Source organism: Eptatretus burgeri, chromosome 10 (assembly GCF_056783735.1).
Source record: "Eptatretus burgeri isolate ZD-2024b chromosome 10, Ebu_testis_v1, whole genome shotgun sequence".
NCBI lineage: Eukaryota > Metazoa > Chordata > Myxini > Myxiniformes > Myxinidae > Eptatretus > Eptatretus burgeri.
The window spans coordinates 63,296,669-63,309,262 of record NC_140970.1 but is presented as its reverse complement, the minus strand read 5'-3'; the positions used below and the strand labels follow the sequence as shown (position 1 = coordinate 63,309,262).

The following is a 12,594-nucleotide window of genomic DNA, read 5'->3' as shown; positions in this document are numbered from 1 at the left end:
TCGCTGTCAGGCATGTTGCCCGTCAGTCGTGCAGCAAACTGGTATCAACGCACACGAGGACTTGCTGCCAAAAAATGTGCATCGGATGTTAATTGATGACGTTCCAGTGCTTAAAAGTAACCGAAGGTGAACTGCTTTGTCTGATCGGCTCTTGCAGTCTTGGGACGTAGAGTTTTCCAACTGCATGTTTTGCAATTAAATAAACACACGATAACTTTCGGCATATAAAAGAACATGCTAGTACTTTAATGGAAGATTTCAAGCATTTCTTTGTAAAAGGTTCAGGCTCATGGAGAAGTTAAATGATATATGGCAACTATTTAGAATAACCAATGGTTAAAAGGGAACATACAAACAAACAAAAAAAATGCGTAAAACATCCCAAGTGAGTTATTGGTGTGGCATTATGATGGCAGAAAGGGAAAAGAGAGAAGAAAGAAGAAAAAAAATTGGAGGGATCAGAGAGCAGAAGAGTTCAGGGGGTGGTTGTGGGGATGACAATGGAGGACACTTGAAAGAGTAGCAAGAAGAGCATGAGGCAACAGACACGGAGTCAATTCCACTGTTGAGAGAATAGAGAGATAAAGAAAGGCACAACACCAACGGTTGCTCAACGCAACCAACATTTCGCATCGGGCAACCAAACTAATGACTTGGTTGATGGGTCGGGCAACCTCGTTATTGTGCCTTGAACATTCATGTTGATCCCGTAAAGTACAAAATGACTGGATCGACAATAAAAGTCGACTGTAATGTAGTTGTTATGCGTGATCTTATGTGTGAGTGCTTTCCAAGGTGCAAAGGTGATATGAAAGGCGCGAAGTGTGTGTTAATTGTGTGTACCTGCTGGTCGCATCCCCTGATCCGAGCGAGTGTGAAATTTGCAATAAAAGGCACATGTCGTGTGTGTGTGTGTGTGTGTGTGTGTGTGTGTGTGTGTGTGTGTGTGTGTGTGTGTGTGTGTGTGTGTGTGTGTGTGTGTGTTTTGAAGATGCTGGAGTCTGTGATTATGTACGGCCCTTCACTAATCTTATCGTGTATTCGATGTGAACAAACACGTACCTTGCTCGTAACTCACATGGTTGCTTGCGAAACAAAACAAGCTACAATTGCTGAGTATAACACTCGATGTTTGGAAGTGGTTGTGCGAATTTACAAGAAAATGGTGTGATTTAACCTCAAATGTATGTATCACCAAATATATGTTTTCATTACATAATAATAATAATAATAATTTTAAAAAAGACTCATATTTATTATTATCATTATTATTTTGTACAGAAATCACAAGCATCAAATTAAACAATTATTTCAAATAATTTCACAGGAAAAGAAAGAGATTAACTCATAATATCTTGGTATCATATAATGGTCACTTGCACGATTGATGATCACAAAAAATGGGGGCGAGGAAGAGAGAAAAGGGAGAGCGAAAGAAAGATCAGGACATTCGAGAGATTGGGTGAGCAGATTGTGAACTGAGGTGAACAGCTGGGCTTCTAAAAAGGTGGTCTCTCTCTCTCATACTTATATTGTTTCAGCCTTTTAAGCAATGGTTAGTTCTCTTGATGAGACACCTATCTTCTGCCAACACCTGAAACTTTAACTCCTGTTCAATCCTGTAAGCTGTTATTACCTGTACCACCGAAGGTGGACGCGGGTTAGGTTTTCACCCCTGTCTGTCTGTTGGGTCGCCGAAATAGGTGATCCTTTTTGTAAGTAATTCTGTTGGGTAGTCGATCTAGTCTACCCTTATTATCAGTATTTCCGTCGATATGTTTGTCTGTCTGTCTGTCTGTATGTATGTCTGTTCGGTCCAGTGCTCCATTAATACAATGGCGATTTTGATGAAACTTGGTTGGTAGGTTCATACCATGACCGAGTTGTGTGCAAATGAGAACCGTTGCTATGGACCCATCCGTTGCCTAGCAACGGACCTTTGACATTTTCAAAAAAAATCTCAAAAATGTATTTTTTTCGAAAATCAAAAATCGGGCCACGAGAGACTGTGGGCAGTACATTCAGCCATATTGTCAAAAATTTCCAGCCGGATCCTATGAAAACTGTCGGAGAAGATAGACTTTGAATGAACCCTGGTCAAAAACAATAAAAAAACGAAGTTCGTTATATCTCAGAGACTATGAGTCAGATATACATGAAACTGGTATGGTAGGTTCATGGTATGTACTAGTTATGTGTGAGAAAGAACCGTTGCTATGAACGCTTTTGTTGGCTAGTAACGGCTGAAAAACGACTAAATTCGACTTGATCGACTACCCATGTCCGCCTACCGGCTTGTCTGTTTGTTTGTCACCAGCATAATTGGTAGTAAACGTGGGCGGATTTTGACCAAACTCGGGTGGTAGGTACATCTTATGACCTAGTGCTTTGGAAATTGTGATGGTTGCTAGGGACGCTTTGGTTCCCTAGCAACAACCGAAAAACCTTTAAAATCGGTACCGTTCACGCGAAATCAATTCCGAAAGCCATTATCCCATGTAGGGTTATGAAATTTGGCACGAATGATCTACAGGTGATGCTCTATCAAATATATTCCGGTTTTTATGATATATGGAATAGTTTACGTGCAGCGTCCCCTACAATTAGGGTATGCGCAAAAATTGGCGAAAATTGAAGGCCCCCTAGCGACCAGGTGAGTGCATCGATATGAATGAAACTTTGCAGTTTCATGGTACTCAATGAGTACTACAACTTTACCTCAGGACATATTGACCGATTTCGCTTAGATCAGGGGTCAAAGGTCAATTAGTGCAAAAATCGATAATATGTGAGAGCTGGAGGTGTCTTCGCGCTAAATGCTACTCCTCCTAGGGTTATGGACGGATGGTCATGAAAATTCACACTAATTGTCTGGAATACATTGTGCACAAACGATCGAGCCGGATTTTCGATTTAGATCTTTGTTCACCCACAGCACCCCTCGAACTTTGGGGATTTCCGATTTCAAACCGCATTTTCGGTACTTTCATTCAAATGGATAACGAGTAGTTATCAGTAGATGGAACTGGATGAGATTTGATATGCATAATCTTAAGGTGATTCCCTGTCCACTATATGACATCCATTTTGCTCTTTATCTTATAGTTTCCATGCTCGGCGACCCATCGCCACCTACCGGCTTGTCTGTTTGTTTGTCTGTCTGACTGTGAGCAAGATATCTCAAAAAGTTTTGGATGGATTCGGACGAAATTTGGTGGACAGGTTAGGTGTGTGACGACGACAAATTTATTTGATTTTGTTGACGATCCGGATCCGGATGCAGACGCGAGAATTTTTTTTTTTTAATGTGCAAAACGATTCTTCATAATTGAGAGATGGGGCGAAAAAAGATTTGGAGTACGATATTTCAAAACGTTGTGGACGAGTTGTGACAAAACTTGATGGATGAGTTGGGTAGGTGACAATAACAAGCCTATTAGATTTAGGTTTCGGTCCGGATGCAGATCCGCCTATCAGTGGGATACAAAACGTAAACTGTTCAGCCTGGACCAAGTTGAAACTGTAAATAAAAGTCATGCAAGTTCTTTATAAACCAGAATTTGTTGTGTCTTATTCTTTGTAATCAGCATGTGTATGCAATTTACAGCTACAGTATGGGCAATGTATAATCATACATCTGTTACAGTGGAAGTTATTCAGAAAACGAGTGAAATTTTTTTATTCTTCTTCTTCAGGCAACCAAAATGTGACGTCAAGTAAGCAAAATTTTAAATGGTTGCCCTGCAGGGCAACCCAAAAAACAAGTTGGTATGGAGCACTGGATAAAGGAAATGAAGTGAAAATCCAGCTAGGACTTGGGGAGGGAAACAAGCTGAAGGTTTCTTGAAGCATACGTGCAGCCCACGGTATGCCTGGTGTTGGTTTAATGGTTAGGGTGGCGGGCTTTGGATCCTAGGGTCCTGAGTTCAAATCCTGCTCAGTTGTTGAATTAATACCAGGTGGGGTTAACTCGGCCTGTCATCCTTCCGAGGTCGGCAAAATGAGTGCCAGCATGCTGGTATACTGTGTCGGAGTGGTGACCCGTCCAGGATTGTGCCCAACAACCAAGGAGACTGCATAAGCAGCACCAACACTCTGCACAGAGTATGGTCCCAATCTCCTCCTCCTCATGGTAAGGGTATATGTGCTACATGTGGATGGAGGGATGTGGGTAGAGCAAGGCTAGATTGTGCCAATCAAAAAAACATGAGTCCGCCAACACGCTTACGGTGAGTAAGTCAGACATTGGAATTGGCCTCCTGCCAGGTGACTCCAATAATATGAAAAGTCCAGACTCAACCTCAGGAGCAAGATAAGAAGCAGCTCCTCTAACCCTGAATGGAGAGCCATACCTCATGGTACTTCGGATAAAGGCCTTGTCGACCGTGATGATGAGCTCTGTGTGGCAAGGAATGGACTAGGCTCTATGAAGAATGCCAACATCATATGACAGGTTGTCACAAATTAATGAGGCCTGGAGTTTCAAGGATGTTATCACTTCCAAGAGATGGTCAGAGAAGTAAGCTGTGGGGAGGCGGATTGAGAGCTAATCATCATTGAAGGACAGAGTGTTAGTTTGGGAATTTCTTGTGTTGAAAGATATGTTCCAGGTACCTTATGTCATTCTATATCTGCACAGACAGGGAAACTGCGGCAGACTGCAATCTCAGAAACGTAGTGAGCCATTTTGCACAGAGTGGTGTTCCCAGCAAAATGGTATAAGAGAGATTATTTTTGTAAACCAAGAATACATTTGTTCCGAAAATGCTGCCTTGCAGCAGCCCATGATTACGAGGATGATCGCAGCACAGAATGCCATCAAGATCACGAGACAGAATACTATTTTCCATAAATAATTACAGTTATTCTAAAGAGCTTCAACGAGTTTATATGCAGTGTGTATGCTTTGTATGAGATCTGTCTGTAATTTCTTACATTTCTTCGCGAAAGAAATTGTGGCTGTGAAAGAAAAACTAATTTAAAAGAAAGAAAAAGATTGTTTTCATTGCAAGACTTAAAAAGAAAAGTTTGAAAACAATGGCTCCCAATAATTTCCATGATACAGCTTCCCGTATTGTAATTTCCGTTAACATACAAATATAAGTTTTCAAAAGCATTCAACGAGTTGTGTAGTATGGTGGTGGAGTCAATTAACGCCTCATTGCATTGCCATCACTGGTGTGGCTTCCGTTACCACGGCTGCTCCGCAGAATTTTTCATACCCTGTAATGACAGGTGAGTGGTAAAGTGTCCAAGATGGATTATAGTCTCGAAGTGTTCGTGACTCTAAATGTTCTGCCAAAAGTGTGAGCATGTGTTGGTGATCTACAATACGGTAAACGTTGGTAAAATAATCATGAAAGCAAGGACATTTATACGCTTTGTGTAAATTCGGACTGATAAAAGTCCACAATCATTTGATTTCATATCATTTCCTCCAACACTAAAGTCCGTTTGATGTGCCGCTCCTCAGTTCGAGTCGGTCTGGCAAGCTGAGGACCCACAGAGGTCAGTGCACCAAGATGGAGCCTGACTCGTATGAACACATTGCACATGCGTGTGACGGATGATGGACTGGAGTGACGTCAAAACGTGCACGTAATTTCTTAGCCTAACAAGACTCTTATGTGCACTGAAGTTTAGAGATTTAAAAATTGCTCTTGTACTTTTTTTATGCTTGAGGAAAAGGAGATGAGGTATTCTCCAACAAAACATATTAAACTAGAAGGGCACTCGGTAGAGCGCATACCTCCACCACGTAATGGCGACCGTATTATTGGCTTTGCGTGTTCCTTTTGACATACTGTTGCTCTCCTCATCTTAAATTTGGATTTTGATTGATGTTCCCATTTGCAGAAGTGTACTGTTGCTTGCCTAACATGCAGAGATGTGCACCACCACATTAGTGCAACATTCATTTCAAATAAATTAAAAACATGATGATATAACTTTTATAGCCTGGTGTTGGCTTAGTCGTTAGGGTGGCGGCTTGGGATCCAAGGATCCTGAGTTCAAGCCTCGTTGCCCGCTGAATTACTTCACCAGGGGGTTGATTCAGCCTGCCATCCTTCCGAGGTCAGCAAAATGAGTACCAGCTTGCTGGGATGACCGAGTCATTTGAGTATCCTGCGTCAGAGTGGCGAACCCGTCCGGGATTGTGCCCAATAGACAAGGAAACTGCTTCGGCAGCACTGACGCTCTGTACAGAGTATGGTCCCAATGGATGGATGGATAACTTTTATACTACCAGGGATGAAGTTATCACAGAGTCGGTCGACTGCATGTAGGGATGGCCCACAAAAAAATCTGAGCCCCATTCCCAAATGAAAAACAGAGGACACCTCGGAGGAAAAACTAATAGGAGCTTTTTGTTTGCTCCGACAAAGTGTTAACACCTGAAATGTCAGCTTCGCTTGCTTTCCACATTGGTTAGCATTCCTCAATCAATGTCCTGTTCATACTCATCCGTTGTTCTACTTGTCCGCCGACGCAGTCTTTGCATGCAAAGCGAGTTCTTCGTTTCCCTTTTCTTATGTCGTTTGTAGGCAGCAGTACGCATTCATTCTAACAATAATTGAGTATTTTGATACCAAAGTGACAGTAGTCATTTTATTGCTCAGCACATATAGGTTGGTGGACTCTCCATTGTCCATCACCTCACCTCTGGTCTTACTCCTCCTACTTAATCCCTCCATCCTCCCCCAGCACACCCATTTAACACGAGTTCTAGCAGAATCACATCTCAAAATAGTCCCCAAAAAGCTGAATGCTCACCTTCATCTCTTCTCTTTACTGTGGAACCAACTTCCATTTTTCTCATCTTGTGCCCTTCGCTCCAGTGCTTCAAGAGTACTGCCCATCGTCACTTCACATACTTTCCACCAAACCCATCCCAGATCTCTTTTACTCGCACTGTCCCACCCCCTCCCAACTCCCATATTTTCTTCCACTCACCCACTCACACGTGGTCTTTGTCTCCCTGCTCCCCTTTGATCCTCTCTGAACCTGATGCCCTCTTACATTTAGCTTCTCCACGAGCCTATATATTTTGGCATACAAAAAGAGTTGCCATGCTTTTGACTCCAAAGCTTTGTGAAAAGATAAAGACATTCAGACTCGTCCTCATATTTTAAGTATGAAGACATTCAATAAAGTTATGATTTATTCAGTGAGATATAATGATAAGAGATTAAATCAAATACCTTAATTAGGAGAGGAGGAGGAGGAGATTGGGACCATACTCTGTGCAGAGCGTTGGTGCTGCCTCAGCAATCTCCTTGGCTATTGGGCACAATCCTGGACGGGTCACCACTCCAACACAGTATACAAGCATGCTGGCACTCATTTTGCCGACCCCGGAAGGATGACAGGCCGAGTTAACCCCACCTGGTATTAATTCAACAGCTGAGCAGGATTTGAACTCAGGACCCAAGGATCTAAAGCCCTCCGCCCTAACCATTAAGGCAACACCAGGCATGGGGTATAAATAGCTATTGTCAATTAGACTCACTTAATTAGACTCCCTCAATAAGCAATATAAATAGCTATTGTCCTGACAGATACAGGGGCTGTGTGAAGTACTCAGGGCCGGATTTAGGGAAGGACCAACAGAACATTTGTCCAGGGCCCAAACTCCAGGGGACCCATGAAAAACATACGATACATTTATTTACTTACTGTATTTATAAAGCTAGTATTATTTATTCCCTTGTTGACTCAGAGGTAGCAGAGCCAGGGAAGTGGTATATGGGGTCACATCTGCTGTGTAAGGCTGGCAATTCGACTTTTCCCCGTCCAGTTTTTGATAAATTTATGTTAACGGTCCGTCAAAATCACTTTATTAATTTGATATCACCTTATGAAGCTCCAACTTTTAATTACCTCCACCCACCGAAGGTGGACGGAGGTTATGTTTTCACCCCGTCGGCATTTAGTGGAGAGCTTGGGTGTATGATAAGGACGAAATGATTCGATTTTGGTGAAGATCCGAATCCGGATCCAGATCCGAGAATTTTTAGATCCTCGTGGAGGATCTCCAAGTCTTACTCACGTTGTTGTTCTTCGTCTTCTTCTTGTGGACTTTTTTTGTTTCACAGCCTACAGTTTTCATCGAAACTTCCTGAAACTTGGCATATATATGTAAACATACCCTGCGCAGACAGTAACCATCTCAGATTTTGAAAATTCCTCCTAGAAAAAAAAGTTATGACGTCAAAATATCTCCACTAATGGAAATCGCCTAAAAAATTATCTCAAACTAGGCAAGCTTTTTGAATTCTGTTTGCGGGAATCGCACAGGGCATTAGCAGAGATTAATTTCCGCACATATGATACATCACGATGACGTCATATCAATTTTTATGACGTCATTCCTATTTTTTGACATTTTTTGTTTCACAACCTAGAATTTTCATCGGATCTTCGTGAAACTTGCCATGTATATGCAGAAAGCCAACGCGCAGACAGGAACCATCTCCGATTTTGGAAATTCTTCCTAGAAAAAAAAGTTGACATCATAATATCGCCGCTAATGGAAATCGCCTATACCATTATCTCCGAAACTAGGCTAGCTGTTTGAATTTTGTTTGCGGGAATCAAGTCGGGCATTAGCACAGATAATTTATCGCAAACCTGATACATCACAATGACGTCATATTCGTTTTTATGACGTCATCATTAAGAGGACGACGATCTTAGCTCATTTGAGCTTGTTTAAATGATTCTTCACCATTGGATGATAGGGCCAAAAACGATATATAGCACAATATCTGAAAAAAGTTATGGACAGATTCGAACGAAACTTGGTGGATGAGTTGGTTAGGTGACAGGAACGAGTGGATTAAATTTTACTTTAGGTCCGAATCCAGATCCGGTTTATCCGGCTCTGGAAGTAGTGTTAGATTTAAAGGACGAGAATACTCAATGTCTTGACATACTGAAGGAAAGGAAAATGGCCCAGAAGAAAGGCAAGAACCCAACGAGAAAACGGTTAGGTAAAAATGTAACTTCGCTCATGAATAAGTTTAATGCAGAAGGTGCTTTTTTTAGTGAGGAACACAAGTGCTAACAGTACTGTACCAGCCTTCTATGGACTGCCCAAAATTTACAAATCAGAACAAATTCCTCTTATAATCGAAAATAGCATTGATTCAGTGTCGTATGACTTTGCAACATTATCGGCTCCCATATTAGGCTTGTAAGTGGGACAATCCGAGCTTCACGTGAGGAATACACAGGACTTTGTAGAGAAGACAAACGAGCTGAAGCTAACTGAGGATTAAACTATTGTGTCATATGATGTAAGCATGCTGTTTATACCCATACCTTCGGCAGGTGCATTTGGCGTCGTTCAAAAGTGCCTTGAGGCAGACCCGAATTGAAAGGACCGCACATCACTGACTTCATATCGATCACATTGTGAAAATTGTCAACATGCTTGAAGACCACGAATTTCTCGTTCAAAGGACAGCCCTATGTACAACAGAATGGATGTGCTATGGGTTCACCCATCTAGCCCGTAGTAGCGAATTTTACATGCGGGAGCTTGAATGGAAAACCTTGTTGAATTCTCCTGGTACCATTCCACAAACTTGGCTGAGATATTTTGATGACACATTTATAATTCTTATGAAATCAGAACAGCACGATTTATTTATGTTCATCAATGATCTTAACTCCACCTTCAAGTTCATGCAGGAGAGCGATAAAGACAATGAGTTCGCCTTTGTGGTCTGTGAAGTACATCATCCTCTTGCGCATTGCAAAGCATTCAAAGCAAAAACATTGCAATCCAGACTCGTCCTTAACCAATGGAAAATATGTACCAGATGTGCTCTGTAAACTAACCATTCAGCCAAGGAGTGTCAAGTAAAATGACGTTGTTCTCACTGTGACAGCACCCGTCATTGCTCAGCACTTCATGATGCCAGTTGTGCGACCTTCAACGAACCGGCAGGGAGGCAATTTATCTGGGATTTTTTGAACCCTGAGAGAATGTCGGATGGGCTCCAAAATGGCAAGGATGGACCCTCGGTGATTAACAGGTGTACGGACATTTGTGGTAGTCGTGGATCCAGAGGAAGGTCTTGTTCCAAAATCTGTCTTGTGAAAGTATTAATCGCTGGTAATCCTGAAAACTTATGCAGTCGTGGATGAAGAGTCAAATCAGTCTCTGGGCTGCAGCGAACTGTTTGACTACTTCACCATGGCAAATAATCTCGTCCCCTATGAACTCAAAACCTGCTCTGGAACTATAGCAGCCAGTCGTCGGCATGTCGGGAATCTAGTCATCAAATCTTTTCATGGAATCGTCAACCTGCCGCCCCCGGAGCTAACCGAGTGTGATGCCATTCTTTGTAATTCCTCTGACATTCTAACAAAGTAGGTCACAAGGCTCCACCCACATATATGTCCTTTTGCTGAAATGTTTCCCGAACCAGACCCAGAAGCGACCATTTTCCTGTTAATTGGACAAGATGCTCCTCAGCTGATTAATGTCAAAGATATGGACCACCTAATGTTTCATGGCCACAGCGTATGGACCTTGGATGGGTGATAATTGGCGATGTATGTTTGGACGGTGTTCATAGCCTTGAGTGAGTGGAGGCCTATCGTATCCACATTCCTGACAATGCAAGACCATCAGTCTGCTTGCCATGCCTTAATCATGTCACTGTCAGGGATGTGATCCTGCCACATCATCACGTACCTTCAGTTCAGCTCTTTGGGAGAATCTGTGACTACAGTGCCTACGATGACAGGGTCGGCAGTGACGTCTTTCAGCGAACAAGGAATGATGGCAAACCGAGTCACTTCATAGAAGACAACCATTTTCTTGGGATCATGGAAGACAGATTCATCAGGAATGACAATGATCCTGTGACTACAGCGCCTACGATGACAGGGTTGGCAGTGACATCTTTAAGTGAACAAGGAATGATGACAAGCCGGGTCACTCCATAGAAAACAACCGTTTTCTCGGCATCATGAAAGAAGGATTCATCAGGAATGACAATGGCAATTGGGTGGCTCCGTTACCCTTCAGAGACAATGTAAAACTTCCCGACATGACCCCTTGCAATCAACTGCTTAATGTCCCTTTGCAAGCTTCTGGATAAGAAACCAACCCTTTAACTTCATGATGTGAACTTCATGGCTAATCTCTTTTCCAAAGGACATGCTCAGCCTCTTGAACCAGGAACAGAGGCAAAATGACCATGATCTTCCTCATTTTTGCTATATCCCATCCAGGCAAACCTGACAATATTTGTATGGTGTTCGACGGCAGTGCTACCTCTCGTGATGTCTTGCTAAATAAGGTACTACTTCCTGGTCTCGACCTCATCATTAGTCTCTTTGGGGTAATAGTATGCTTCAGAGAGGAACCGATCACCATCATGGCTGACATAGAGCAAATTTTCCATTTAACTGTGTGCGTGAGGATCACCAGGACTTTCTGTGATTTATCTGGGATTCCAAACTACCCATTAAACCCACTTTGCCTGCTGTAGAGTTGGTTAGCGATCTGGAGTTTCGTTCCATCACTGTATTAGCTATCAAGAATGAACGTTCATTGGGAACCCAACGTTTCTCGAAGTGGAAGTTCAAGACAACGCCTCTTCGTGCACCACCAGGTGATTTTGGTCATCCTACAGACATATTCGGCTATCAGTGGCGACATGTACAGCATTGGCGAATACCTTCTGGTCATGATGGCACAAATAATATCTTCCGATCCTACAGCTCCATACACGGTGGCAAGTCAAGAAACGCAACCTTTCTGTCAGTGACACACAGGAACGACTGGCTCTCTGGATGCGTGATTGAGGCATTGCCCAGCACAGACAGTCGGGTTCGAAAAGTGTGAATCCACACCATGAAGGACGGCAAGCCCCTTATGTACTTGCGATCTGGAACTGAGGTCGTGCTGCTGACACCAGCAGGGAAAGAGTGAATTATTTCATTGTTTCTATTGATTGTGGATTTCATATTCTCATATTGTTTTCCACAATGTCCCTATCCATTAGCCATGGTCTGGTCCATTCATTTAGTGACTGTATATGATGTACTATGTCGTCAATTTATTTCATTTTTTGACAAATGTTCAATATTCTTGATAATGTTCAATTACAATTTGGCAATGTTTCGAGCCAAGGTGGCTACCCGAGTTCTCGTGTTCACGTCATTCTCTTTGCTCAATCAATCGCTGTCGTGGTTTATATAAAAACCAGGCGAGGAGAGTGATGTAACCAAGTTTGAATTTAAAATGTATATTATGTTCTACACTAATCTGGCCTCATGCATATCCATGTCTTGCTTCATACATATTTATGCTCCCCATGTGTTGTGTCATCTCCGCTCCAGATGGCAAGCGGACTCTTCCCAAATCTGGCGGGACATGTGATTTTGTGGAAAAGGCACGGTTTTTATTGAGGCATTTGTGTTTTTATAATTAAAGAAAAGGTGATTTGAAACCCTGCAGGTGTTGGTTAAACTACTTGGAGCATTCTTATTCAAGAATCGGGACACGTATGCCATTCCAGGATAAACCTCTCCAAAAAAAGTGTTACGTAATTTTTTAACAGCTCCAAATTG

The 12,594-nt window shown here is 42.4% G+C and overlaps 1 protein-coding gene across 8 annotated transcripts in view; it reads right to left on the bottom strand.

The window, feature by feature from the left end:
- LOC147018714 (calcium/calmodulin-dependent protein kinase type II subunit alpha) overlaps window positions 1–12,594 on the bottom strand; it is a 226,493-nt gene that overhangs the window by 117,643 nt on the left and 96,256 nt on the right. The gene's annotated exons all lie outside the window — the stretch shown is intronic.